At 46.5% G+C, this 26,454-nt stretch overlaps 1 protein-coding gene and 1 long non-coding RNA gene across 6 annotated transcripts in view; one reads left to right on the top strand and one right to left on the bottom strand.

The window, feature by feature from the left end:
* WIPF1 (WAS/WASL interacting protein family member 1) overlaps positions 1-4,292 on the bottom strand; it is a 130,185-nt gene extending 125,893 nt beyond the window's left edge. Inside the window, exon 1 of the mRNA XM_055572181.1 lies at positions 4,187-4,292. The gene's annotated coding sequence lies outside the window, so the exon portion shown is untranslated. The remainder of the gene's footprint in view (positions 1-4,186) is intronic.
* A 6,912-nt stretch (positions 4,293-11,204) lies between these two features.
* The window catches only part of LOC129646265 (uncharacterized), a 78,263-nt gene continuing 63,013 nt past the window's right edge, over positions 11,205-26,454 (top strand). For 2 of the 5 annotated variants that reach the window (XR_008711814.1, XR_008711813.1), the window contains exons 1-3: positions 12,492-12,925; positions 13,254-13,342; positions 23,213-23,311. This is a non-coding gene — a long non-coding RNA (uncharacterized LOC129646265). Of the gene's footprint in view, positions 11,835-12,491; positions 12,926-13,253; positions 13,343-23,212; positions 23,312-26,337; positions 26,368-26,454 lie in introns of those variants that run through there. The other 3 variants (XR_008711811.1, XR_008711812.1, XR_008711810.1) reach the window with 3 other exon arrangements.

Genomic DNA, 26,454 nt, shown 5'->3' with positions numbered 1-26,454 from the left:
GTGACCGACCACCACAAAACATTACCCTGGTACTTCCCGGTGCCAAAGTGGCAGGAGGTAGCACTCTCCTCCCGCCCCACTGCTGCCCCCCACCTTTAGCTGCCCTGGTCGTCTCGGTGAGCAGCTCGAGTGGCTAAGCAGATACCACAGGCTGGCAGCCCGACTTCCGCCCATACTGACATTCTCCTCTGTAACATCCCTCCTCCGCAGCTATGAACAGAATCCATGAGGTGATCACTGTGAAACACTCAGATGACTACAGACGGCTGAGGGATTATTACATGGTAATTTATATAAAAAGCAGTTCCTGTGTTTAGGCTCTTTTTGTATTTCCATATGGAAAGGAGAATACCAACCCAGTGTTCTGCACAAGCTAACACTGATAATAATAAAGATCCACAGATACCTAGCAGCAGCACTGTGCTGGATAATCTGCCAAGTGATGCACATCCATGATGTCATCCGGCCCTCAGCACAACTCCAAAGGCAGAGATGGTTACTCTAATGCTAAAGATAAAGAAGCATAAGTTGCAGGACATGTAAAAGACAGAGCTGGGACTGGAAGCTCTGCCTGACGTCCTGGCCCATGCTTTTACCTTTACGGAACTTCGAAAGTGGTATGACATCAGTACCACCTGGGGGGCTTTCAAAAATAGATTCCTGGGCCTCACCCCAGCCTTATAGAATCAAGACTCTAGAAGTCACACCCTTGACTAAGGACCGAATACTTCAATACTGGTTAAAGTGTGCTAGATGGCAAAGCATTACTCAACTAATTGAAGGTATTCTGGGGAATTGGTGAGCCTCTGAGTTTTTATTATTCCAAAGTATACAAGAGACAGAGTTAATTATTTTAACCTGATCGCAATCTCTACACGGTAAGGAACAATTGATAGATGTTGGGCTGGGCAATGAAGTGGGTAAGAAAGTGTTTATTTCTTCCAGGGAGGAGACAGCTGCACGTTTCCTTGACTGGAGCAAGGAAGATGGAACACAGTGTACACATGCCCATGAATCTCCCCAGGCCTGGCACATGGCAGACACTTTAAATACTTGTTAGATGGACAAATGAGGGGAGACTGACTCCCTCCAGCTGGAAGTAATTTCATTCTCGTCTACATCCCCTGTATTTGATCTGTACCTTTTTTTCATCTTATTTACCAAATTCTCCCCTGCATTCCTGCTGTTCAAGACAGTATCTCATCTCCACCAGAAGGTAAGCGTTCAGGGCCAAATTCCACCTCCTTCTGAGTCAGGTCTCTTCTTCTCCCCCGACACAGAGCACAACAGTGATCCCCAAAAGGAACCCTCAATGCCAAATGAGCATCTTGCTTGTTTTCAACTGTGACTTGATTCACATATGTGGGTCCTGCTTATTCACCAGGCCCATCAACCCTTCCAGCTGCTGCCGCCGCTAAGTCACATCAGCCATGTCCGACTCAGACGGCAGCCCACCAGGCACCTCCGTCCATGGCATTTTCCAGGCAAGAGTACTGGAGTGGATTTCCATTGCCTTCTCCAACCTTCCAGCACTGTAGCATAATTGTGGATTGCTGGGGCACGGTGGTAGAGAAACCTCTATATGAAAATCATGAGGAATCTGGTAGACCTCATGGGAGGGTGGGCTTCAGGAAGATGATGGCTGGGAGACAGGATTCCAAACAACAGATGCTTAAAAGTGAAGGGGTTACAGCAACAGCAACAAAAAGGCACTTGCGTTTAATTCTGTTCTCCTGATGTGCAATGTAAAAACCCTATATGTTCCTAGAATTACAACCATAGTGAGGACCATCCCGAAATATTTAAGGCAGTGACACAGACCAAATAAGAAATACTCCCCCCAAAAGCGGGCTCATCTCTGGCCTGGGCAACTGAGATAGTACAAGATAGTATATTTAAAAGGTAGAGGCACCTCACCTTCTCGTCACTGCCCTGTGCTGTGCTTTTTGCTGTTTCACGTGTCATTGTCACTATTCCACTTGATCCTCACACCAAGAGATGCAGGAAGAGCAAAGATAATCAACCCCAATTCTTGGATGAGATAAGTGAGGCTCAAGGCATCCCAAACATGCATGATATGCCTAAAGTGAAAGTGATAGTCGCTCAGTCTTGTCCAACTCTTCTGTGAGCCCACGGACTATAGCCTGCCAGGCTCCTCTGTCTATGGAATTCTCCAGGCCAGAATACTGGAGTGGGTAGCTGTTCCCTTCTCCAGGAGATCTTCCCAACCCAGGGATCAAACCCATGTCTTCCTCATTGCAAGTGAATTCTTTACCATCTGAGGTACCAGGAAAGCCCATGATATGCCTAAGCAACCAGAAAGTGGTTGAACACACAGTAGACACTTAATTGGTGAAATGAACAATCAAGTGAAAGAAGGCATGAATTCCACCCCTGAAGTAACCCCATTGTCTCTAAATGTATCAGAATCTGATCTTAACTGCTTACAAATCTTCCTGTTCTACATCACACAAACCTAAGAGTTTAGGTGCTGCTCAGAGAACCAAAGCTATGGCAAAGGTTGGGTAGGTCCCAAGGAAGAAGATGATTTTAACATCATCTGCAGAGTCTAGTCTGCACAATTCCACTCAACAAGTGGCTGAGGATTTAGTCCCTGAGAGACTCAACCAGGGGATATCAGGCGGGTAAAGATACACAGCAAGAGTGGAAGGCAGAGTTATAAGCACCCCAAAGAAGGGTTAGGGCTTCCCAGGGGACACTGGTGGTAAATAAAGAATCTGCCTGCCAATGCAGGAGAGGTAGTTTCAACCCCTAGGTCCGGAAGATCTCCTGGAGAAGGGAATGGCAACCCACTCAAGAATTCTTGTCCGGAAGATTCCATGGACAGAAGAGCCTGGCCAGCTACAGTCCATAAGGCTGCAAAGCAATGGCCACAATTGAGCACACACACACACACTGATGGCCTAATGAAAATTCTTTGCAGTTATTTTATCCGTTACAGAAAAAGGTATTTTTGAAAGGGAAAAATATGCCAATGACTCAAAATGAAGCTACAGTATTGTTTTGGAACTGTGTTGGGACACTGGCAAAAGAAAACCCACCACGGGCGGGACTCTGTCCAGGGTTCCGTGGCTGCACCGCCTTAAGTCTGCGACTAGCCACGGCCAGCGGTCCAGTGACCATCCAAGAGACAAGGGTGACACACAATTTTCAGAAAGAGGGACCAAGTCCATCCAGTTACTGCTGACAACCTGAGAGGCATCCCAGAGAACTGAGATAAAGTCAGGAGTCCAGGAAGGAATATGTATTACTCCGGGATCCAGCAGGACCAGAGGATCTAGCCAGGCTCGGTTCCTCACAGACACACCCTTTGTTAATCTCAAAAAGTTCAAAGTCTAACCACGAACTGAAGATTTGGGTCACCCTGACTGGGTCAGCTGGTTTCTTTTACTTACTCTTGCAACTTTAACTGTTCTCTTTTTTAAAAAGAAGAAACAGAGGGAGTGAGACTGCAGCGAAGCTGTCCGGAAAGTTCGGGAGAGGCCCAGGGAGAAAAGCGCTGACACGGATTGGAAGTCCTCTAAGGTCGCCGCACACATCGAACGCGCGCCCGGGGCGCGAGCAGCAGTCTGGGGCACCCGGCGGGAGGAGAGTTGGGGAATCTGAATTGCGGGATGGGCACAATTCCCTAGCGAAGAAGGCGAGGCGGCTCCAGAGCAGGAACTGGCCCCGGGGATGCCCGAAAGCCCCCACCCGCCTGCGCTGGGGCTGGGAAGCAGTAGGGGGAGTCGCGCCCCAGCGCATCCCGCGAAGCCCCTGCAGCGGGTACCTACGGCGCGAGCGAGGGGCGAGACCCCTGGGCGGCCCCAGGCTAGACAGAGCCCAGCAGAGCGCCCAGCCCTGAAAACGCCCGCGTCCGGAGCCCACCGGTCCGCGGCCCCTTTTTCCCCCACCCGCCGGCACTCGGAGGACGCGCGATCCGCTGGGCCCGAGTCGCGCCCCTCGGGAGACCGCGCGCCCGCACCCCCGCCCGCAGCGGACGCAGCCCCGACGTTCCTCCGGCCCCCGCCCGCGCCCACCCGGCGCCGAGCCGCGCTGCCCAGCCCCGCCGTCCAGTCCAACCCCTCCCCCGGGTCCCCGGCGGCTGCGAGGGTCTCTAAGGGCGCTGCTCTGAGTCCCCGGAGCCCGATCGCACCCTCGGCGGCGGCGGCGGCGCGTCCCTTACCGAGCAGCGGCTCCGTGCGGCTCCAGGGCCCCGCGGCGCGCCGGGCATTTTTTTCTGGGAAACTTCTCCCCGGTCCGCAGGGCTGAGCCGGCCGGGCAGGAAAAGCGCTCAGAGCCGGGAGGCTGAGACCATCCGGGAACTTCGCTGGATGTAAACCCTCCCCCTCGGCTCCCCCCACCCCGCCCCGCGGCCCCGCCACATGTGGACGCGCTGCGAGGCCGCCGCCGGCCCTTCGCCCGCCTCTCTGTGCGCCGCGCCCGCGCTCCCTGGGGCTGAGGCTCTGCGTCCCACAGACTGGCGAGCCCCGAGGTACACGACAGGAGTGGGGCGATTAGGAGGCTGGGGCTCGTGCGTCGCTCCGTCCACCTCCCTTGTGCTTGCAGAGGAGCGGGAACTGGAAGGGGTGTCCAGCCGAGGGCCCTTTCCCCCCACGGACTGCTAGTTCTCCAGCTATCGGGGTGCCCCCTCTCCAACCCCAAGCGGAAGCCTTTTCTCCTCGCCTTCTCTGCTCTCCAAAGAGGGATCGTGCTTCTGGACACCTTAAATTCAAATTCATCTTAAAAATGAATTTTAATATGGAGTGGCACCCTCGGAGGCCCAGGGTCTGTCTGCATCTGTCTCCCTGACCATTGCGTGGGGAAGCTGTGCTGCTCTTCTCGTGGAAAATGCCCGTTGTCTCCACCAACAATCAGCTGCGGTTGAGTAGTTTTGCTCCTAGTGGAGATGGATTTATCATCAGCCACCCACATCTTCAAATACGGTAGCATCCACAGCAAACATTTGGAGAAAGCTGAGGTTCTCCTCTCTTGCTTGAGCTGTTACTGGCCGGCCCTGAAAGCCGCCACCTCCAGGCTCCAAAGAAAAGTTAACACTCACTAAGACTATGCATGTTAGAACGTGTGCATTTGAAAAGAACAAGTTATCATTAATACAATAACCATTTAATCATAGTGCTAAGATATCAAGGCTGTGTATCCCCTTAAATGAAAGCAGAGAAGTTGGGAATATATGCACTTCAGAATTGATGTCCTGGACTAAGAAGGTGGTCGGTCCATCCTTCACTTTAAGCTGTCTGCTCCTATGCCAGTTCCCATGTACACACTTGTACCTTGACATTGTCTTAACAGATACAGTAATCCTTCTAACAAAAAGATTAGTAATATGGGAAACTTCTCAATGACAAATTTTGTCTCTAAGTGTACCCATCTTTTAAAACTTCACTGTATACTTCATCATTCCATCATTGGAAGCTTTTCTTTTTCAACCATTTCTATGATGATATGCATATGTAATGTTTTATATAAAATGAAGACAATTGATTTCATATATCAGTATATTATACCAAACTTGAGAAAAAAATTATTAGCACTTAATCACAATCATGGAAATTAAGCCCAGGAGCTGCCTCCCATCAGCTCTCTGTCTCAATTTTTGCCCCAGTCAAATGGACTTCTCTGGTGGTTTAATGGTAAAGAATCCTCCTGTAATGCAGGAGACACGGGTTCGATCTCTGAATTGGAAAGATCCCCTAGAGAAGGGAATGGCAATCCACTGCAGTATTCTTGCCAGGAAAATCCCATGGACAGAGGAACCTGGAGGGCTACAGTCCATGGTGTCACAAAAGAGTCGGACGCAACTTACTAACAACAATAAATGTAAAGGCAATTGGTTCACTGCAGTATTCCCAGCACCTGGAACATTCCTAGTATTCATTACCATGGGATGAAAGACTAATAAGCATTAACCTAGGTCCTTTTAGCAATACATCTACTATCTCATTTAATTCTCAAGGCAAAATTGGCTAAATAGATATTTGTCACAGTTATACAGATGAGGGACTTCCAAAGGAATGAGGTTTTCCAAGGAGGGGTGATGAGAAGCACAAGTCCAGAGGAGTTTGATCCGACTGCTAGTTTCTGGTGCCCCTACAGGAGCTTCCATCCAGGCCAGAGAGGAAGGCAAAAGGCCTTAAACTCACAGCTTCTAAGTAAGTGTCTGAAGAAGATCATGTGGGCTGTAGGTTTTACTCATGGGGGGAATGGACTTAATGACATGAAAGGCATTTGTTCTGATGACTCTGGTGGATGATGAAGCCTTGCTTCTTGGTCAGGTGTCAGGACAGGTACCTGCAAAGACCTTGTGTGTATGAGAAGTCACTTCAGTTGTGTCTGACTCTTGCGACCCTCTGGACTGTAGCTCACCAGGCTCTTCTGTCCATGGGCTTCTCCAAGCAAGAATACTGGAGTGGGTTGCCATGCCCTCCTCTAGGGGATTTTCACAACCCAGAGATGGAACCGGTGTCTCTGGCATCTCCTGCACTGGTATGCAGGTTCTTTACTGCTAGGACTTCCCAGGTGGTGCTAGCGGTAAAGAATTCACGTGCCAAAGCAGGAGACAGATGTGGGTTTGGTCCTTGGATCTGGAAGATCCCCTGGAGGAGGAAATGGTAACCCACTGCAGTATTCTTGCCTGGAGAATCCCATGGACAGAGGAGCCTGGCAGACTACAGTCCATGGGTCACACACAGTCAAGACACGACTGAAGTGACTTAATGCCACCTGGGAAGCCCACTGAAAAGACCTTAGGGTCTCCCAAAGTCACAGGGTTTTCCAGATGTCCTCCTCCCATCACAAGAATCCAGGTGCCCAGCTTCAGTGAGATGCGGCTGCACAGCTGAAGGACCAGGAGAACCAGGAAGTGTGGCGACCCCAGGACTCTGTGGGCCTTTTCCAGCATTCTCAGGGAGTCCCTGCACAAGTGTGGCCATGCTGGAATGCATTCCACACCTTACTCTGCAGGAGTGGAGGATGCTGGGAGAGGGCAGAGAAGTCTGAATTTGTTTGCTTTATTGTGGTAAATTGATAGTTACTTTTAAAAAATGCCTTATGAACATGCTGTTAAAATATGATTGATCTGGAAGACAGCTCTTTAAAAGGTGAGGTGGGCACTCACTAAAATATCCCAAGAGTATTTTGAAGAATGATAATGTGTCATGAACCCAAGCAAATGATGAACTCAAGTTTCTGCAGTAGGTTTTAAAAGTTAAAGAAGTTAAATATATATAACAATATCAGTTCAGTTCAGTCACTCAGTTGTGTCCGACTCTTTGCGACCCCATGGACTGCAGCACTCCAGACCTCCCTGTCCATCAGCAACTCCCAGAGTTTACTCAAACTCATGTCCATTGTGTCGGTGATGCCATCCAACCATCTCATCCTCTGTCTTTCCCTTCTCCTGCCCTCAGTCTTTCCAGGTGTCAGGGTCTTTTCCAATGAGTTGTCTCTTCACATCACGTGGCCAAAGTATTGAAGTTTCAGCTTCAGCATCAGTTCTCCCAATGAATATTCAGGGTTGATTTCCTTTAGGATTGACTGGTTGGATCTGCTTGCAGTTCAACGGACTCTCAAGAGTCTTCTCCAACACCACAGTTCAAAAGCATCAATTCTTTGGCGCTCAGCTTTCTTTATAGTCCAACTCTCACATCCATACATGACTACTGGAAAAACCATAGCCTTGACTAGACGGACCTTTGTTGGCAAAGTAATGTCTCTGCTTTTTAATATGCTGTCTAAGTTGGTCATAACTTTTCTTCCAAGGAGTAAGCATCTCTTAATTTCATGGCTGCAATAACAATATAAAACATTTCAAAATAATGATAATAAAATTAGCAAATGGTAGAATCTATGCGATGGGGTTGAGTGAAAATCTGTAATTTGAGATTTATTATCTGTGTGAAAGTACTCAAAGATATTCCTAAACTTAAAACTTTTATTTATTTTTTAACTTAAAACTTTTAAAAACTCCGTGTATACACTCTTTTTTTCCCAAAAAAAAAAACAAGTGTTCTAAATTTGCTCTTCTTTTCTGTGATAATAAATGGCCATTAGCAATACGCTACCTATTCAATAGTTTAGAAAAAAATAAGTTCTCTTAATCCATCCTTTTAATGTAAAGTAACATTTTGATGATGTGAGAAACAGCCTTTGAAAAGAAATTTGTACTCTAGAAAGTATTTTTGAAAATAAATATTTAGAAGTATTTCTATCGTCCTATAGTTTTATTTTTTTAATGTTTATTATCTATTTACTTTGAAAATTTGAAGAATTTTAGATCTGCCTAAAAATCTTCCTATCAACATATCTAGAAGAGAGAGGGACAACTGAGTTCTTTGTTAAAATTGTGAAACGCATCCAATTCTAATAAGCTTGCAATAATAAATTATTGACCACAGGGAACAGAGAAATTTACCAGCTGAATGTCAATAAATACATTTATATAACAGGTGAGTGAGACTGAAAAAAATCACTGTGATTTCCGAAGCACACTCACTGCTTTTCTTCTTTGTGGGGAGTCAGTAGCTGTTTCAAGGCCTCTTCTGCAAGGTCAGCCACATGGTTCACAAGCAAGGAGTGTACTTTGAATTGGACCTTCAAATCCAATTTTATCACAAAGGGTTAAACCAAAGTTGTAAAAAATAATGGAGCAGTAAAAAGATCTATGACTGCCAGAGGTCGGGGGCAGGGAGGAGAGATGAATAGATGGAGCACAGAGAATTTTTAGGGCGATGAAATTACTCTGTGTGATACTGTCATGGTAGATTCGTGTCATTATACGTTTATCAAAGCCCAGAAAACGTACAACACAAAGAGTGAACTCTAATGCAAAGTATGGACTTCAGTTAATAATCACGTATCAATGTTGGCTCATCATTTTATAACAAATGTACCATACTCAGATGAGCTGTTATTAATTGAGAAAACCAAAGAGGAGAAGGTTTTGAGCAGGTATATAGGAACTCTTTGTACTTTCTGCTCAATTTTTCTGTAAACCTAAAACTCCCCCTCAAAATAAAGTCTATTAATTTTTTTTTAAATGAAGCATATTCAGTTATAGCTCTCTCGGAATGTTTTCATTGCATCTTTAAGTGAGAGCCAAATGTTTTGTACTTTAATAAGTAAAACATTTAGAAAACACCATTTATCTCTAACTCATTTGCTTTAATTTATATATTTACGTATGTTTGATAATATACTATGGATTAGTACACTGATTAGTACCTAATTATAATCTGTAAGTCATTATCAATCTGTGTGTCAGGGGGTTCGTCCTCAAACGTTTTGTTGACATTATGCACACTCAAAATGTTGGTTGCTCCCTGAACTAGTGCTTCCCTGTGGAGAAAGTCGGCTTCACACGGCTCAGTGACTTGTCTGGCAGCGGCTTAATAAGCACTCTTGGAAGGTGTTGCAGGAACATGAGTTACTGAGGCTGCCTTCCTGGGGCCGGGGTGGCAGCAGCCAGGCAGCCTGCAGGGAGTGCGCCCCGCGGTAGGATTAGGGGCTGAGGGACTTGGCTTCCTCAGAGAGCATAAAAGAACTGGAATATTCATGACCAGACCAAGTGACAGGCAGGCTGGGAGGCAGGCTGGAGCACTGCAAAAGCCAGGGCCTCTGGCAGGAGGAGGGGGGATGAGATTGGCTTACCCCCAGGCTATTAATCAACGTGTAAGTCATGGTGCTCATGGGTAGGCCTAGCAAAGCTATAAAATGGGTAGATTTCACCAGCAGGGTCAGTTCTGGCAGCATGATGGGGCCTGTCAGACCTGCAGTATCAACGGTCACTGGAGTGATAAAGCCCTTCGGGCTGGACTCGAGAGACTGGACTCAGAGGAGCTGGCAGGGCCGATGTGGCCAGAGGAGCCAGTGAGGGCTGAGGGGGTCAGCCAGTCAGGCCAGGCTAGCTGGCTCAGCCTTCCCTTCAGTTGGGAGGGAGACGTGGCTCCCACTTCCTTGCTCATCACAGAACTGAATTAGGAAATGAAATGGCCACTTCTTGGGGCTCCCCTGGCTGGAGGTCCAGATAGTAAAGAAGCTGCCTGCAATGCAAGAGACCTGGGTTCGATCCCTGGGTTGGGAAGATACCCTGGAGAAGGGAATGGTTACCCTTTCCAGTATTCTTGCCTGGAGAATTCCATGGACAGAGGAGCTTGGTGGGCCACAGTCTATGAGGTTGGAAGGAGTCAGACACGCCTGAGCTCCTGACACTTTCTCTTTCATGGCCACTTCTTGGCCTGCAGAGAGTGCTGCTGGGCCATCCACCAGCTACAGAAAACCCCCAATGCAGCCTCTCCCAACCCCTGAAGCCCAGAGTTCCTTTCAGATGATGCCCCATCATGTACATCAGTGGTTGGTCATGCCTTTTAAGAGCAGAGCTCTTGCTTTACACAACATTATGCAGAGCACCAAAAGTATAAGGCCACCCAAGGCATAGACACCCTGGTGGAAGGGAGCTCAGATGTCTGTCCACGCTTAACTTCCAAAATAGACCCCCAGGCATAACTTGAGAACCACTGTCTAGAGAAGCAAGTGCAGGCCCCATGACATTCCTCCTATTTCGCTCTCCAGTCCTGTCCTCGGCCACCCCTTGCTTTGCATTTTGTGCCCTGAAGCATAGCACTGTTCCCTCACATCTGAGCTCTTTTGTGTCTCTGTCCTTTGGCTTGCGCTGTTCTTCTGCTAGGGGTGCCTATCCACTGGCTGCCTCTGGCCCAGTGTTCAGAATTCTGCCTGTGAGAGCATCTCCTCTGATAAGGTCTCTGGGCTCCCATAGTGCCTTTGAGGTGTCTACATCTGAGACATTACCTCTTTCTACTGAAATACTTTCTGTATGTGTTACCCCACTAAGGTGGAGACTTCCCAAGGGTCAGGAATTCCCATTTCTAGCACCTGGCATAATTGATACAATTGTTGAAACACTCTCAGTCATTGGTTTAGAATGCAAAGCGTCCTTTCTGGATGGGAGAAGACAATGTGTAATAAAGAATGGAGGGGGCACAGTGCCTGAAAGCAGAGGGGAGAGGAGCTCAGGGGCTAGAGGGAAAATAAGCATGCCCTGTGGGTTTTTGCATAAAGTCACTGAAAGTTCATTCCCAACAGGGCTTGGGCCTGACCCACCTGGCACCACTGCTACCAATTAAACCTGGTAATAAGTAACTGAGAAGGTGCGCTCTGGTGTGCAGTAGCAGAGCCTTGCCAGGAGTTCTGGAGGCTTCGGATCAGTTCCCTGAGATGCTGCGGGCCTCCAGGGATTCTAACCAGAGTAATGGACTTTAAAAAGGGAGACAGCTGAATGAGGGAAATTCGTTAGAGTCCCAAGGGAAAGATAATGGTTTGGTTAAGGACTCCTTCAGATCTGTCTGAAGGAAGAAAACTCTTACTGGAATTATTTGCTCATGGTTAGGGAAGGGGAGAGGGAAAAGGCATTGGATTTTGTATTATGAGAACCAGATGGATCCCAGCCTTGCTTTAATATGTTGAACAATCTCTCTACCTTCATTTTCTCCATATATAGAATGAGCTAGCAATGCTCACCTTCCAAGCTTCCCAAGTGCATTGCAAGAACAAATAGGTCCAGCCCTGCCACTTGCTGGGCTTGTGACCTTGAGCAAGCTTCTTTAAACTCTGTGAGCCTCAGTTTCCTCACACTTCAAATGGGACACTAATTGTATCCTAATTCCTTTAATTAATGAGGTAATCCACAGGAAGCTCTTGATACAGGACCTGATATAGAGTGAGCACTCAATAAAAACTAGTTAAACTTATTACCCACACACGGAACCATTTGGAGAAGTTTAATTGAGGATAAAAAGGTAGATGAACTACCAAACAGCAAAGTATTTAATATTATAAAGCTGACCCCTGTTAGCATCAAGTCGGAGCTCCTTAGCAATACGAAGTTTGGGGCCCAACCCCAGACCTACTGAAGTTTAACAATTCATGGAGAAGGCAATGGCACCCCACTCCAGTACTCTTGCCTGGAAAATCCCATGGATGAAGGAGCCTGGTAGGCTGCAGTCCACGAGGTCGCTAAGAGTCGGGCACGACTGAGCGACTTCACTTTCACTTTTCACTTTCCTGCATTGGAGAACGAAATGGCAACCCACTCCAGTATTCTTGCCTGGAGAATCCCAGGGACGGGGGAGCCTGGTGGGCTGCCGTCTATGGGGTCGCACAGAGTCGGACACGACTGAAGCGACTTAGCAGCAGCAGCAGGTGATTCATATGCACATTAAAGCAAAAATGTAGAAGCGCTGATGCATGTATCACTTTGTCATTTGGGGCAGGTTCCTTAATCTCCCCATCTCCTTTTGTCATCTATAAAATCCTGGCTCACAGGGCCGAGGTGGTGGTTAAATGATGTAATCTGTGCCAAGTGTCAAGGATGGCACCCGCCTAAGTGCCCTTCGGGATTTGCCGCTCTGCTCTTCAGCCTCCGGCACGCGCCCCCGCCCCCGCCCAAGAGCCTTTGCGGCTCTGCTCTCCGGCCCGCCCCTGCCCCCAAGAACCTTGCACCTGCGGCTATGGTTCAGCAGGAGCCAGACTGCCAAGTTCGCGTCTTGACTTCCCTCATCCAGGGCGAAGTCTGCCTGTGCGGCCTGGACAGCTACCTCTCTGCTCCAAGGCTCAGCGCCCTCTCTAATAAAGTTGGATCAGTGATTGTACCTAGCTCTCAGGGATGCTGAAGCACTGAGTGAGATGTGCAGCTGAAGCTAGTGCTCAGCTTTATCCATAGGCGCCTACTGAGTGGAGTCCACGCTGCAGGCTCAACGGTGCCCCTGACCCTCTGGAGCTTGTTGCCTCTTGCTGCCCAACCAACAGGCGCAGGAATTCCCTTGGTACCAGGGATGACAGGACCCATTCCCTACCAAGCAAAGAAACGAGAGAGGGCAGGCTGGCCCAGGTGAGTAGACCTGTCTGACTTCTCCCTCTGGCCTCTAAGCCCCATGGGGTAGGACCTCTTCTGTCTAGCTCACCAGCAAGCTTGTGGAGGGTCTAAGGAGCCTAAGTTTGAGGAGCGTTTTACCTCCACATAATGAATGCATGTGCTAGGTGTACCTGTGGATAAAGGATAGAAGAGCACTGAAGGTATGATGAATATGGTGAAGAGAGAGGAGACCCATCCCCACCTATCTGTCCTGGGCCAGCTAACCTGCTCTGTTAGGATTGAAGGAAAGACAACGACATTGATCCATATTCTCATTGTTTCCTCTAACACCCTATTGTCACAGTTCCTCTCAATGACGCAGGTGCCACCATGAGAAGCGAGTCCCTTTAAGGAACTAACAGTCTCCTGAAAACCCCAGCTGGCTTCTTTGAGGTTAGTGGAGAACTTTTCATCTCTGCGGTTAATTTGGTGGTGGGATCTCATTGCCTGGCGAAGAATCTTGTGCAATGAAGGGTTTTTGTTTTTTTTTTGGTATGTTTTTTATTTTATTGAAATATAGTAGATTTATAATATTGTGTTTACTTCTGGTGTACCTCAAAATGATTCAGTTATACATACATTATTTTTCAGATTCTTTTCCATTATAGTTACTACAAAATATTGAATATAGTTCCCTGTGCTATACAGTAAATTCTTACTGTTTACCTATTTTATATACAGTAGTGTATATCCCAAACACCTAACTTATCCCTCCCTGCTTTTCTTCCTTTGATAATCGTGTTTGTTTTCTATGTCTGTCTGTTTCTGTTTTGTAAATAAGCTCATCAGTATCATTTTTTTTAGATCTCACATGTAAGTAATGTATATTTGTCTTTCTCTTTCTGACTTACTTCGCTTAGTACGATAATCTCTCGGTTCATCCAGATTGCTGCAAACGGCATTATTTCATTCTTTTTTATGACTGAATGATATTCCATGGTGTGTGTGTGTGTGTGTGTGTGTATGTATATACCACATCATCTTTTATCCATTCATCTGTCGACGGACATGAGGGTTGCTTCCATGTCTCTGCTATTATAAACAGTGCGGCTGTAAACATTAGAGCGCGTGTATCTTTGCAAATTAGAATGTTTTTCCAGATATAGGCCCAGAAGTGGGGTTGCGGGATCATATGGTAGTTTCTGTTTTTAAAGAACCTCCATACTGTTTTCTGTGGAGGTGGCACCGATTTACATTTCTGCCAACCATCTAGGAGGGCTCCCTTTTCTCCATACCGTCCCCGGCATTTATTTGTGGTCTTGTTGATGACGGCCATTCTGACTGGTGTGAAGTGATGCCTCGTTGTGGTTTTGATTTGCATTTCTCTGTTAGTGATATTGAGCGTCTTTTCATGTGCCTATTGGCCATCCATATGTCTTCTTTGGAGAAATGTATATTTAGGTCTTTTGAAAGTGGGCACAGGTTTGATTCCAAGTCCAGAAGGGACCGTGACTAGTCAAGGGAGTGAGCCCTGTGGAAGCTGGGACTTCTGTTTGCACCAGCTCCACGGCCTTCCTCCTGAGGGGGCAATGCCTGCTCCCGGAAGGCTCTGAGTGGGGAAGACTGGGCCAGAGTGCTGCCTGCTACTTCTTGCTTCCCATGTGACATTAGGCTAATTATTTCTTTCTCTTGAAAATCAACCGACTTGTCTGGATAATGAAGGTAATAAAATGTTCTTGTGTTGCGTTGTCATGGAAATGAAAATGGAACACGCTTTTGAGTATCCAAAGTGAAACACCTGAGGGTGTGAACAGGGCACTATTAGTAATTCCCCAGGAGCCTGGCCTGGCGGCAGTTCCCCTGACAAAGGGACATATGTGTTCTGCTTAAAGAGCACATCCTAGGAGCTCCACCAACGGTATATCATTTCTATCATTACATCTACTTAAGAAGGATCGCCAGATCCAGCAAAGAAAGGTGTGTCACAGAGCCCAGTGGTAAGGCCAGGTGAGACTTATGGGCTTAGAGATAAAGAAAATGTAGCCAAGATTCAATTCATGAATCACTGGGTTTATTGCACACCATTAGCGTGAAACACAGGTTATCAAAGTAGGGAGAAAAAGAGGGCAGGTCATAAACCAGTCCCAGGAGAAGCTTGGGAAGGAGGTGTCTAACAAGGGCAGTAGCCTCTGGTCCAGCAAGGGGTCTAGCGAGAACTGTGAACGAGAAGTCACCCTCTGCTCCAACTGGGCCTCCAGTGCCCCTGGATCAGCTCTCAACAGCATGGAGCCACGTCCTCCAGCAAAGAGCCTTCAAGTCACCGGACTCGGTGGTCCCATGTTGCGGAGTCTGCCAGAGGGGAGTAAGCCTGCGCCCCAGGTGTTCCTGTCCCTACCAGTTGCTCCTTCGTTCCAGTGAAGTTTTCCTGAGCACATTACTAAACAATTTCCTCATCTAAAGTGACACTCTTAATTTATCACACTAAGACACCACAGTCCTACACCAGATATTCCAAAACAACTAATAAGGAAGTTCATGTTGGCCACTGTGACTCCATCTTGAATGAACACAGCTCAAGTTCTGCCAGAGGAATAGGAATCATGGCATGAAAGAAATCTCATTATAACACAGGGTCTGAAATATTGCCTGGAATGAGCTTACACTAAAAAAAAAAAAAAAAAGTTGTTTATCTGAAATTCAGATTTAACTGGCTATACTGCACCTTATCTGGCAACTCTTGTTTAAGAGCCTCGGGTCACAGAGAGTTAAGTGATCAACCAGACAATGTCATAAGAGGGAGTGCCTCTTAGAAACAGACTGTTGCATTGGTTCTTTTCTCCCAGTAGCCACTGGGGTTGTTTTGGAGCCGGCCTTAGGAGAAAGGGGAAGAGTAAACCAGATGAGGGTGAGGGGAATGGTGGCAGTGATGGAAGGCTCAGGGAAACTGGAGGGAAGATGTAAGATCTCCTGAGGAAGGAATGGAGACGGCCTGAGACCCTTTCAGAGCTTGGAGGTTTGAGAGATGAAGGACAGAATGAACCTTTGAGGGAAAGATGAAGAGGGGTAAGAAAAGCTCAGGGGGAGGTGCTGAGTTGTACTTGCAAAGGCCCAAAGGCAGGAGGGTGGTTACTGGTAACTGGGGTAAAGTTTCAGGTGTTTATCTCGATCCTGACATGTCAGCATGTTGGGTTATTTACCAGAATGTTCAGAGGAGAAGATTAGCAGGTCCGTTTGTTTTGTTTTCTTTCATTTGCTGTGGGTTTTTTTTTTTTTTTTTTTTTTTTTTAGCTAAAGAAAGAAAGAAAGTGAAGTCGCTCAGTCATGTCCGACTCTTTGCGACCCCGTGGACTGTAGCCCACCGGGCTCCTCTGTCCATGGGATTCTCCAGGCAAGAATACTGGAGTGGGTTGCCATTCCTTCTCCAGGGGATCTTCCCAAGCCAGGGACCAAACCCGGGTCTCCCGCATTGCGGGCAGACGCTTTATCCTCTGAGCCACCAGGGAAGGGTTGGTGTTTTTTTTTTTTTTTTAACTAAAAGAGGTTTAGAAGCAAGGGAGACGAACCACGGCCTCCTGCACACTGAGTGCTGCGGGACTGGAGAGCGGGCTGTGCTGCGGTAGGAGTAGGGCTGGGGGCTGTCCGGCGGCCAAGGCCAGGGCTCCGTCTTAGTCCTGTCCGACTCCAAGAGACACCTGCTTGTGGCAGGGATGTCCCGAGACTCTGCAGAGCCGGGACTAGGGATGTCCTGAGACTCTGCAGAGCCGGGACTAATGTGAGCCCCGAGGCTGTCATTATTGCAGATGGAATCTGGGGAGGCTGGCCTCTCTCGGCTGGGGCCTTGCCTCGCTGGGCCATCAGCCCCATTGACCCCTTGTTGAGGGGCCCTCTTTGGGAAAGGGTGGTATGCTGCTGCTAAGTCCCTTCAGTCGTGTCCGACTCTGTGCAACCCCATAGACGGCAGCCCACCAGGCTCCCCCGTCCCTGGGATTCTCCAGGCAAGAACACTGGAGTGGGTTGCCATTTCCTTCTCCAATGCATGAGAGTGAAAAGTGAAAGTGAAGTCGCTCAGTCGTGTCCGACTCCTAGCGACCCCATGGACTGCAACCCACCAGGCCCCTCCGTCCATGGGATTTTCCAGGCAAGAGTACTGGAGTCGGGTGCCGTTGCTTTTAAGGAGTGATGTGGCGGATGCAAACAATAGGTTTATTTCGTGAGACGGCCCACAGACATTCAGTCTGGGTTAAGCCCCTGTGCACACACATACACATACGCATTCCCTTATTCTGGGTGTGAGAGGAGCAGCTGAGCCCTTCCCCTTTCCTAGATGAATCCTGGTGTGGGAGGGAGAGATTTCCACTGTCAGCCCCTCCTGAGATCAGATGGCTTGCTTGTGTGGGGATGAAGGAACTATCTGAAAGCTTCTCGAGAAAGTAGCGTGTGTGCAAGCTGCAAGTTCTTACTCTGCTGTTTTTACCTCGTGGTCGACAGAGGAGAGAAATTTGCTTCCAGCCAGTGGGGTCAAGTCCTTCTTCTCTCTTTCCCCTTCCTCCCCGTAACCCACACAAGGCTGCCCCAGGCACTCCCCTACAACTCAGCCAACCAAACCACACACTGGGACTAAGAAACGGGAGCGAGAAAGCGGAGGGTGGAGCCAAGGGCACACACCTGACGCCCGTCTTCCACCCAATTTTCTCCTCTATTGCATTCAGACTTTGTTTTCATTCGGCAATCCCCTCACTCGGGTTTCGGCATCAGCTCGTTTCCACCTGAGCTCCTGTTCCCCAGGGGTGTGACTTCTTGCTCATTCTCACACGTGACAAGGCAAGCGTGAGTGAAGGAACTGTCAAATGAAAAACTCTGAAGCCAAGAAAGGAGAAACATGGGCAGAAGATGAGAGCCCGCTGTGCCGTCATGTCTGCCCTCCCCTTCTCTCCCTAGTGTTTGGATTCAAGTGTGCGGTCCAGATCTAGAGTTAAGTGCACTCAGTAGGAAAAAAAAAAAAAAGCTTATTTATTCTGAGATTATGCCTTTCCTACTTTTTGGTGTTAAAATTTCTTTTTTTTCCCCATAAAATGAAGGTCATAATAAATGATTTTAAAACTGTTCATAGGAAGCAAATATTAGCAGCCTCATATCAGTCCTTGGAAACAATTTCTTTAAAACATTTTACTCTTACACCTGAAATCCCAGAGTCTGGGAACCACTGGTTTGCAATCTTGGCCACCGCAGGTGGCTGGGCCCGAGCCAGTGTTCACGTTCAGGCGCCTGACGTGGTGCCCATGGGAACACCTGTGTGCTGCAGCATCCTTTCATGACAGGTGGGAAGGTGACAGAGCAGACTCCTGACATCATGGATTCTAGGATAGAACAGATCTTACCTCCCACTGATGTCCTTATCATACCATATAAATTGATGAGAAATCCAACATGCATTTTGGCAGCCACAAAATGCTCTCTGCTCTGTTTTGGGGCCTCCCTGGTGGCTCAGACAGTGAAGTATCCACCTGCAATGCGGGAGACCTGGGTTTGATCCCTGGATTGGGGAAGATGCCCAGGAGGAGGGCATGGCAACCCACTCCAGTATTCTTGCCCAGCGAGTTCCATGGACAGAGGAGCCAGGTGGGCTACAGTCCATGGGGTCTCAAAGAGTCGGACATGGCTGAGCAACTAAGCACCGCATGGCATCTCTGTTTTTGAGTTATATGTAGAAAGAACCTAAAATAGCTTCTCCACTGGAATCTGTTTTTAATTAGCTCTGTTGCCTTCTGATTCAGTTAAATTGAACAAATATGTATTTGACTACTAACTGGGCAAATGTGGAATGATGGGCTGTGGGAAAAGTAGGAGTAGATCAGATGTGGCCTCTGCCTTCCAAGAGGTTACAACCCAGTAGGGCAGTAAGACAAGAAAATGACCAGTTGCAATAAAGAGAAGACCATGGGGGAGAAGCGTGAGATGAAGCAATCTCAGGAGCGGGGTGGGGAAGCAGGGAGCAGTTCAGAGGAGACAGAGGTGATGGGGGACCTGCAGAAGCATTATGAGAAAGGTGACATCTAAATGGACCAAACTATGTGACCATCGTGGGGGCAGCAACTGTGTGATCACCCTGGTGTCCCTAGATCCCCGTACGCATATTCTCAATCACTTCAGTCGTGTCCGACTCTGTGCGACCCCATGGACCGTAGCCCGCCAGTCTCTTCTGTCTATGGGATTCTCCAGACAAGAGTACTGGAGTGGGTGGCCATTTCCTTCTCCAGGACGTCTTCCTGACCCAGGGATCGAACCTGTGTCTCCTGCGTTGGCAGGTGGATTCTTTACCACTGAGCCACCTAGGAAGCCTCGGGGGTGTTTTCCCACCTTGCAATTCAGTGGCTGCAGTACTTATTTTACACCACAAGAGGGAGCTGCTGCCCAGTTTATTTAACTAAAATAGTATTTCTCTAGGTGTACCCATACTGTGCCATTTAACTACCCTCCCCCTAAATAGCCCACCAAGCCAAAATTTCTTATCACAATACAATAAAACTATTATTGATGACGCATAATTTTCTGAAAGGAATTTCTCCTAAGTTACATGATTTGTGTGTGTGTGTGTGTGTATTTAAAATGTTTTTTATAAACAATTACCTTAGACCAGGCTGGAATGTTCTTCAGGTTCTAAATAATCCAGGGTTTCCCAGTTACGAGAACTTTGCTTATAAAAATGCCTTAGGACCTCATATGTGGGCAACAAATCTGAGTTAACAATCACTTCTAAGTGCCTGAGAATTCATGAGACTCAACATCTAGGAGAGATGTCAGTTGAGTACAGACTATTTAACTTGGATGTGCAATTTCATTTTGCAAAGAGCTACAAAATATAGTGGGCTTCCCAAGTGGTGCAGTGGTAAAGAATCTGCCTGCCAATGCAGGAGACACGAAAGATGAAGGTTGGATCCCTGGGTTGGAAAGATCCCCTGGAGGTGGAAATGACAACCCACTCCAGTATTCTTTCCTGGAGAATTCCATGAACAGAGGAGCCTGGTGGGCTACAGTTCATGGGGTTGCAAAGAGTCAGACACAACTGAGCTCGACCACAAAGTAGTCAAAATACAGGTGTGTCTTAAATAAAAACACCTGGTATATATAGTAACCAGAGCTTAGAAAGAAAATTAGCAAGTAATTGTGTATATAATTTCAAAGGATTTCTTGATTTATAAAGGCTTCTTTATAGGACTTTTCCAATAGAAAGCTTCCTCGTACTGTACATTAAAAAAACACACTTGAATTCCCTAAATCGAATCTACACACTATTTTTCAGCAACCATTTCTCTCAAATAAAATGTGTGCTGTTATCTAAAAATAGCCTCTATAAGTGACAGTTTATAGATAATTTAAATGTGGGAGGTAGCATTGTTAAGGTAAACTGAGATCAATGTGTTTTTAGCTGCCTGAGAATGAAATAGTAGAGTTTAAAGTGAAAGAATATTTGCTCAAATTCAACCTATGTAATGAAATCTGAATTTCATCTTCAATAAAGAAAACAACCCCTCTGGTCCTCCCAGAACTATTTCATTACTACCGATTCTTTTGGAACAGCAAGTCCCAGCTTTCTGCCGTCACCAGTGGCCACACTCTCCCTTGTCTGAATGCCCATGTTTGTATATCACCTTCTCCCTGTACTGTTGGTCCATGCCCTTCACTCCTAGAGGACAAGTACCAGGGCTTCTTGGTTTTTGTGTCACTTACAGAGCCGAGCCGAGGGCCGGTGGTGGGCTCTTCAATTGCTTTTAGCAAAGTAAAAAAAATCACAGCCAAGGGTGACTGATTGTTAAAAAGGAGGAAGAAAATGTGCTCTTAAAACTAAAGGTTATATGTTTGGTTATTTTCTGGCTGCTTGGTTGTTAAATCTTGATGCTCCAGTCAAGAGGCAGTAGGGGTGGTAAGGAGCACAGACTCGGGGCTCGAATCCTAACTCTGCCGCTTCTCGCTGTGTGTTCTTAGGAAAGAGTCCTTTCCTTTTCACGTCTCTGTTTCCCGTCATGTAACATGGATGATGCTGATGTGGATATGAAGCTTCCCACATAGGGTTTATTCTTTATAAAATACAAAGAACAGGGTCTGACCCCTAGTAAATACTACTAGTGATTATAAAATAGAATAATTATATTGATTGAGATGTAGTCAAAGTGTACTTTGATTTATTAAAAGCCAAAATAAAGCTTTTAAAAAATGTAATGGAGATGGGGTGATGAAAATGTTCTGGAATTATATAGTGGTGATGGTTGCATAGCCTTGTATACTAAGACCCACTGAAATGGATATTTTCAAATAGTAGGTTTTATGGTATGTGAATTATATCTCAATGTAAAAAATGTAGTGGAGGAAAAGTCAACAAATATTTATGGACACGTAATAGATAGAAGAGATAAGAAAGCCTTCCTCAGTGATCAATGCAAAGAAATAGAGGGAAACAACAGAATTGGAAAGACTAGCGATCTCTTCAAGAAAATTAGAGATACCAAGGGAACATTTCATGCAAAGATGGGCTCGATAAAGGACAGAAATGGTATGGACCTAACAGAAGCAGAAGATATTAAGAAGAGGTGGCAAGAATACACAGAAGATCTGTACAAAAAAGATCTTCATGACCAAGATAATCACGATGCTGTGATCATTGACCTAGAGCCAGACATCCTGGAATGTGAAGTCAAGTGGGCCTTAGAAAGCATCACTATGAACAAAGCTAGTGGAGGTGATGGAATTCCAGTGGAGCTATTTCAAATCCTGAAAGATGATGCTGTGAAAGTGCTGCACTCAATATGCCAGCAAATTTGGAAAACTCAGCAGTGGCCACAGGACTGGAAAAGGTCAGTTTTCATTCCAGTCCCAAAGAAAGGCAATGCCAAAGAATGCTCAAACTACCGCACAATTGCACTCATCTCACACGCTAGTAAAGTAATGCTCAAAATTCTCCAAGCCAGGCTTCAACAGTACATGAACTGTGAACTTCCAGATGTTCAAGCTGGTTTTAGAAAAGGCAGAGGAACCAGAGATCATGGAAACAGCAAGAGAGTTCCAGAAAAACATCTATTTCTGCTTTATTGACTATGCCAAAGCCTTTGACTGTATGGATCACAATAAACTGTGGAAAATTCTGAAAGAGATGGGAATACCAGACCACCTGACCTGCCTCTTGAGAAACCTGTATTCGGGTCAGGAAGCAACAGTTAGAACTGGACATGGAACAACAGACTGTTTCCAAATAGGAAAAGGAGTACATCAAGGCTGTATATTGTCACCCTGCTTATTTAACTTATATGCAGAGTACATCATGAGAAACACTGGGCTGGAAGAAGCACAAGTTGGAATCAAGATTGCCGGAAGAAATATCAATAACCTCAGATATGCAGATGACACCACCCTTATGGCAGAAAGTGAAGAGGAACTAAAAAGCCTCTTGATGAAAGTGAAAGAGGAGAGTGAGAAAGTTGGCTTGAAACTCAACCTGCAGAAAACGAAGATCATGGCATCTGGTCCCATCACTTTATGGGAAATAGATGGGGAAACAGTGGAAACAGTGTCAGACTTTATCTTTTTGGGCTCCCAAATCACTGCAGATGGTGACTGCAGCCATGAAATTAAAAGACGCTTACTCCTTGGAAGGAAAGTTATGACCAACCTAGATAGCATATTCAAAAGCAGAGACATTACTTTGCCAACAAAGGTCCATCTAGTCAAGGCTATGGTTTTTCCAGTGGTCATGTATGGATGTGAGAGTTGGACTGTGAAGACAGCTGAGCACCAAAGAATTGATGCTTTTGAACTGTGGTGTTGGAGAAGACTGTTGAGAGTCCCTTGGACTGCAAGGAGATCCAACCAGTCCATTCTGAAGGAGATCAGCCCTGGGTGTTCTTTGGAAGGAATGATGCTCAAGCTGAAACTTCAGTACTTTGGCCACCTCATGCGAAGAGCTGACTCATTGGAAAAGACTCTGATGCTGGGAGGGATTGGGGGCAGGAGGAGAAGGGGATGACAGAGGATGAGATGGCTGGATGGCATCACTGACTCGATGGATGTGAGTCTGAGTGAACTCCGGGAGTTGGTGATGGACAGGGAGGCCTGGCGTGCTGGGATTCATGGGGTCGCAAAGAATCGGACATGACTGAGCGACTGAACTGAACTGAACTGAAGCAGATAAGATGGGTATAATACTATTAACTAAATGATAGACTTTATACAGATTTCATCAGATTTCCACTAAAGTCCTTTTCCTGTTCCAGAGTCCAATTCTGAATGGCACTAAGCAGCTCTCCTTTTTAATTTTTTTTTTTTTTTAAATAGAGGTGGTCCAGTGGTTAAGAGTCTGAACTCTCAGTGCAGGGGCATGGGTTTGATCCTTGACTGGGGAAGTTCTGTATGCTGCAGGCCATGGTCAAAATAGTAAGTAAATATTCTTTTATATATTTTTTAAAAAGAAAATTTTAAAAATCGTGGTGTAAATGACATGTAGCAGTATGTTTCAGGCTCACAACATAATGATTTGATACTTGTTTACACGGCAAAACAATGACCACAGTAAGTCTAGTTAACATATGTCACCTTATATGGTCACAAAAATTTTTTTTCCTGTGATGAGAACTTGTAAGATGTGCTCTCCTTAGCACTTCCAAGTATGCAGTAGGGTATTATTAACTCGAGTCACTGTGCTGTACGTTGCATCCCCAGGACTTACTTATTTTATAGCTGCAACTTTGTACCTTTTGGTTCCCTTCACCCATTTTGTTCCTCTCCCCTCCAGTCTTCGCCTCTGGCAATCACCAATCTACTCCCTGTATCTATGAACTTGGCTTTGGGTTTTTAAATTGTTATAATAATTTGTAGATTCCATATATAAATGAAATCATTCAATATTTGTCTTTGTCTGGCTTACTTCACTTAGTATAATAATCTCTAGGTCCATCCATGTTGCTGCAAATGGCATTATTTCATTTTTTAATGGCTGAGTAGTATTCCATTGGGAGAAGGCAATGGCACCCCACTCCAGTACTCTTGCCTGGGAAATCCCATGGACGGAGGGGCCTGGTGGGCTGCAGTCCATGGGGTCGCTAAGAGTTGGACACGACTGAGCAACTTCATTTTCACTTTTCACTTTCATGCATTGGAGAAGGAAATGGCAACCCACTCCAGTGTTCTTGCCTGGAGAATCCCAGGGACGGGGGAGCCTGGTGGACTGCCGTCTATGGGGTTGCATAGAGTTGGACACGACTGAAGCAACTTAGCAGCAGCAGCAGTATTCCATTGTGTGTATGTGTATATGGATATATATATCTTCTTTATCCACTCATCTGTCGATGGACATTTAGGTTGCTTCCATGTCTTGGCTATTGTAAATAGTGCTGCTACGAATCTTTTTAAATTAGAGTTTTTTCCAGATACATGCCCAGGAGTGGGATTGCTGGATCATAGGGGTAGCTCTATTTTTAGTTTTTAAGGAAACTTCCATACTATCCTCCATAGGGGCTGCACCAATTTACATTCCCACCAACAGTGTAGGAGGGTTCCCTTTTCTCCATATTCTCTCTAAAACTTGTTATTTCTTATCTGTTTGATAATATCCATTCTAACGGGTGTGAGGTAATGCCTCATTGTGGTTTTGATTTTCATTTTCCCGATGGTTAGTGATGTTAAACATCTTTTCCTGTGACTGTTGGCCATCTATGTGTCTTCTTTGGAAAAACGTCTATTCATGTCCTCTGCCTGTTTTAAAATTGGATTTTTTTTTTTTTTTTTTGCTATTTTATGAGTTCTTTATATTTTTCGGATATTACCCCCTTTTCAGATATATGATTTGCAAATATTTCTTTCAGTTCAGTAGGTGGCCTTTTCATTTTGTGAGTGGTTTCTGTTGCTATGTAGCAGCTCAGCAGCTTTTAATTTGCCGAGACCCTTCTGACACGCTCGTCTCCCAGACTCAGTTTTCTCATGTGTGCAATGGGAACAAGGATAACAGTAACCTCCACCCTGAGGGATCTGATGAAGATTGAGGGGCTGGAAGAGTTAAGAGTGTTTTGTGGGCTATTAAGCTTCATGTCCTGGAGAAGGCGATGGCACCCCACTCCAGTACTCTTGCCTGGAAAATCCCATGGACAGAGGAGCCTGATGGGCTGCAGTCCATACGGTTGTGAAGAGTCGGACACGGCTGGGTGACTTCACTTTCACTTTTCACTTTCATGCATTGGAGAAGGAAATGGCAACCCACTCCAGTGTTCTTGCCTGGAGAATCAGGGACTGGGGAGCCTGTTGGGCTGCCGTCTATGGGGTCGCACAGAGTCGGACACGACTGAAGTGACTAAGCAGCAGCAAGCTTCATGTCCACAAAAAGGATTGACAATGAAGCCGAAGCATCCCTCTCTCACCAGCTGGCCTCCCTGCCCTGCACCGGGTCTTGTTCCTCTTGTTGACTCAGCTGCCAGAGGCCAACGGGAGGGAGGCTGTCCCCCGCTTTCCACCGAGGCCCGCCCTGGTCAGAGGAGTCCTGGTACTCCTGACCCCACAGGGGACACTGACCTGATTGACCGAGGCTCTGGCCTCCATCAGGGCCTCCTCCCAAGGCTTCCTGTGTATTTAAAAATCTCCCCCAAGTACCAGCAGCTCCCTGCTTTGAGGTGGAGAGAGGCTGGAGGTTACAGGCTCAGCCCTCCCCCTGGGTGTCTGAAATGGCGACTTGGGATGCCCCCAGCCACAGAGGGAGGAGGAGACCTTGAGTTGGCTCCGCTGCTTTGTGACTCTCTCCAGGCTGGGACCTCGGGCTTAGGGGCAGGGGCGAGCTCTGAATCTGCTCTGGGAGATGTCAGGGGTTGGGCTCCGTGTGCTCCCACCACTCCTGGCTCCCCCCGGGGCTTCCTGGGAGGACTTCTTCTTTGCCCACGGCCATTCACTCCCACAAGTCTTCCTGGTTAGTGCTCAGCAGTGGGTTGGATGGTGGCCCCCGAAATCCGAACCTCTGCTACCTGTCAGTGCCGCATTCTTTAGAAACAGGATCTTTCAAGGCAAGCAGCTGTGTCATGACTCACTTAACACACTGCAGTGGACCTGTTTACAGAGGATTTTCCCCTTTTTGCGTAACATGGCAGTTCCAACCCACAGAGAATCCCTTTATTTGTAAATCGGAGGTGTGTGCTATGCCTCATAGAGCTTAAATTCAGAAGTTTGTGCAGTTTCAGAAGTTCATATCTCAAACAAAGGGAAATGACACACCCTGTTTAAGAGTACATAAATCCCCTCAAAGTGTTTATTTTTAAAGATACTTTCATGTAAACAGTTCTGTTGAATGTCATAAATAAGCTGGGGAGGGGAAGGAATCTTCTAGAAACATGCGTATGTTGTTTACTAGCAGATGACATCTACAAAAGGTATTTGAAAGACACCTGAAACTTGTTTTTTGTTTTTTTTTTTTTTTTTTGTAGGTTAACTACCAGGTCTAATATTTTAAAAAGGTAATTCTTCTAAAGGATAATTTTTGTACTTCAGACTATCTTGATTGTCAACGTGTACAAACTATAATTTTAAAATTTATACCATCA

Source organism: Bubalus kerabau, chromosome 3 (assembly GCF_029407905.1).
Source record: "Bubalus kerabau isolate K-KA32 ecotype Philippines breed swamp buffalo chromosome 3, PCC_UOA_SB_1v2, whole genome shotgun sequence".
NCBI lineage: Eukaryota > Metazoa > Chordata > Mammalia > Artiodactyla > Bovidae > Bubalus > Bubalus kerabau.
This window is presented reverse-complemented; position numbering and strand designations above follow the sequence as displayed.